Raw genomic sequence first — 3,615 nt, forward strand, 5'->3', positions numbered from 1 at the left:
CACTGCACTTGTGCATGTTGTATGCTTAATGCATTGTTAAAAAAGGTACAAAAATTTACCATTTTAGGCGGCTGATGCCTGCCAGGGTTCATACATATAAGGTGGTAAAAGAAGAAGCAATGGCTTTTGACAAGCCCTCCAAAAATTGACCCTTTTTATTGGCAGATGCCTGCCGGGGTTCATCCATACATGGATGTAAAAGCAACAAGCAATGGCTTTTCACAAGCCCTCCAAAAATTGACCCTTTTTATTGGCAGATGCCTGCCGAGGTTCTTCCATACATGGATGTAAAAGCAACAAGCAATGGCTTTTCACAAGCCCTCCAAAAATTGACCCTTTTTATTGGCAGATGCCTGCCGGGGTTCTTCCATACATTGATGTAAAAGCAACAAGCAATGGCTTTTGACAAGCCCTCCAAAAATTGACCCTTTTTATTGGCAGATGCCTGCCGGGGTTCTTCCATACATGGATGTAAAAGCATTAAAGCAACAAGCAATGGCTTTTCACAAGCCCTCCAAAAATTGACCCTTTTTATTGGCAGATGCCTGCCGGGGTTCTTCCATACATGGATGTAATAGCATTAAAGCAACAAGCAATGGCTTTTCACAAGCCCTCCAAAAATTGACCCTTTTTATTGGCAGATGCCTGCCGGGGTTCTTCCATACATGGATGTAAAAGCATTAAAGCAACAAGCAATGGCTTTTCACAAGCCCTCCAAAAATTGACCCTTTTTATTGGCAGATGCCTGCCGGGGTTCTTCCATACATGGATGTAAAAGCATTAAAGCAACAAGCAATGGCTTTTCACAAGCCCTCCAAAAATTGACCCTTTTTATTGGCAGATGCCTGCCGGGGTTCTTCCATACATTGATGTAAAAGCATTAAAGCAACAAGCAATGGCTTTTCACAAGCCCTCCAAAAATTGACCCTTTTTATTGGCAGATGCCTGCCGGGGTTCTTCCATACATGGATGTAAAAGCATTAAAGCAACAAGCAATGGCTTTTCACAAGCCCTCCAAAAATTGACCCTTTTTATTGGCAGATGCCTGCCGGGGTTCTTCCATACATGGATGTAAAAGCAACAAGCAATGGCTTTTCACAAGCCCTCCAAAAATTGACCCTTTTTATTGGCAAGGGTGAGTAGTAGCAGCACATTAAAAGACACTGGACGACAGTCACAGGACAAAGCCCTGTGGTGGGGCAGGCCTGCTTGTAGCAGACGGGCGGCAGTGGAGGTTTATTGGTGGTAGTAGTCGAGGTAGCCAACACAGACAGCAAGGGTGCAAGCAGTAGTAGCAGTAGTAGCAGCACATTAAAAAAAGAGACTGGACAGTCAGAGGAGGACAAAGCCCTGTGGTGGGGCAGGCCTCAGGCCTGCTTGTAGCAGACGGGCGGCAGTGGAGGTGTATTGGTGGTAGTAGTCGAGGTAGCCAACACAGACAGCAAGGGTGCAAGCAGTAGTAGCAGTAGTAGCAGCACATTAAAAAAAGAGACTGGACAGTCAGAGGAGGGCAAAGCCCTGTGGTGGGGCAGGCCTCAGGCCTGCTTGTAGCAGACGGGCGGCAGTGGAGGTGTATTGGTGGTAGTAGTCGAGGTAGCCAACACAGACAGCAAGGGTGCAAGCAGTAGTAGCAGTAGTAGCAGCACATTAAAAAAAGAGACTGGACAGTCAGAGGAGGACAAAGCCCTGTGGTGGGGCAGGCCTCAGGCCTGCTTGTAGCAGACGGGCGGCAGTGGAGGTGTATTGGTGGTAGACTGGTAGTAGCCGAGGTAGCCAACACAGACAGCAAGGGTGCAAGCAGTAGTAGCAGTAGTAGCAGCACATTAAAAAAAGAGACTGGACAGTCAGAGGAGGGCAAAGCCCTGTGGTGGGGCAGGCCTCAGGCCTGCTTGTAGCAGACGGGCGGCAGTGGAGGTGTATTGGTGGTAGTAGTCGAGGTAGCCAACACAGACAGCAAGGGTGCAAGCAGTAGTAGCAGTAGTAGCAGCACATTAAAAAAAGAGACTGGACAGTCAGAGGAGGGCAAAGCCCTGTGGTGGGGCAGGCCTCAGGCCTGCTTGTAGCAGACGGGCGGCAGTGGAGGTGTATTGGTGGTAGTAGTCGAGGTAGCCAACACAGACAGCAAGGGTGCAAGCAGTAGTAGCAGTAGTAGCAGCACATTAAAAAAAGAGACTGGACAGTCAGAGGAGGGCAAAGCCCTGTGGTGGGGCAGGCCTCAGGCCTGCTTGTAGCAGACGGGCGGCAGTGGAGGTGTATTGGTGGTAGTAGTCGAGGTAGCCAACACAGACAGCAAGGGTGCAAGCAGTAGTAGCAGTAGTAGCAGCACATTAAAAAAAGAGACTGGACAGTCAGAGGAGGACAAAGCCCTGTGGTGGGGCAGGCCTCAGGCCTGCTTGTAGCAGACGGGCGGCAGTGGAGGTGTATTGGTGGTAGTAGTCGAGGTAGCCAACACAGACAGCAAGGGTGCAAGCAGTAGTAGCAGTAGTAGCAGCACATTAAAAAAAGAGACTGGACAGTCAGAGGAGGGCAAAGCCCTGTGGTGGGGCAGGCCTCAGGCCTGCTTGTAGCAGACGGCAGTGGAGGTGTATTGGTGGTAGTAGAGGTAGACTAGCCAACACAGACAGCAAGGGTGGTAGGACTGGTAGTAGCAGCAGCACATTAAAAAAAGAGACTGGACGACAGTCACAGGACATAGCCCTGTGGTGGGGTAGGCCTGCTTGTAGCAGACGGGCGGCAGTGTAGGTGTATTGGTGGTATTAGAGGTAGCCAACACAGACAGCAAGGGTGCAAGCAGTAGTAGCAGTAGTAGCAGCACATTAAAAAAAAGAGAGACTGGACAGTCACAGGAGGACAAAGCCCTGTGGTGGGGCAGGCCTCAGGCCTGCTTGTAGCAGACGGGCGGCAGTGGAGGTGTATTGGTGGTAGACTGGTAGTAGCCGAGGTAGCCAACACAGACAGCAAGGGTGCAAGCAGTAGTAGCAGTAGTAGCAGCACATTAAAAAAAGAGACTGGACAGTCAGAGGAGGGCAAAGCCCTGTGGTGGGGCAGGCCTCAGGCCTGCTTGTAGCAGACGGGCGGCAGTGGAGGTGTATTGGTGGTAGTAGTCGAGGTAGCCAACACAGACAGCAAGGGTGCAAGCAGTAGTAGCAGTAGTAGCAGCACATTAAAAAAAGAGACTGGACAGTCAGAGGAGGGCAAAGCCCTGTGGTGGGGCAGGCCTCAGGCCTGCTTGTAGCAGACGGGCGGCAGTGGAGGTGTATTGGTGGTAGTAGTCGAGGTAGCCAACACAGACAGCAAGGGTGCAAGCAGTAGTAGCAGTAGTAGCAGCACATTAAAAAAAGAGACTGGACAGTCAGAGGAGGGCAAAGCCCTGTGGTGGGGCAGGCCTCAGGCCTGCTTGTAGCAGACGGGCGGCAGTGGAGGTGTATTGGTGGTAGACTGGTAGTAGCCGAGGTAGCCAACACAGACAGCAAGGGTGCAAGCAGTAGTAGCAGTAGTAGCAGCACATTAAAAAAAGAGACTGGACAGTCAGAGGAGGGCAAAGCCCTGTGGTGGGGCAGGCCTCAGGCCTGCTTGTAGCAGACGGCAGTGGAGGTGTATTGGTGGTAGTAGAGG

The sequence above is a fragment of the Rhinoderma darwinii genome, chromosome 3 (genome assembly GCF_050947455.1).
Source record: "Rhinoderma darwinii isolate aRhiDar2 chromosome 3, aRhiDar2.hap1, whole genome shotgun sequence".
NCBI classification, from domain to species: Eukaryota; Metazoa; Chordata; class Amphibia; order Anura; family Rhinodermatidae; genus Rhinoderma; species Rhinoderma darwinii.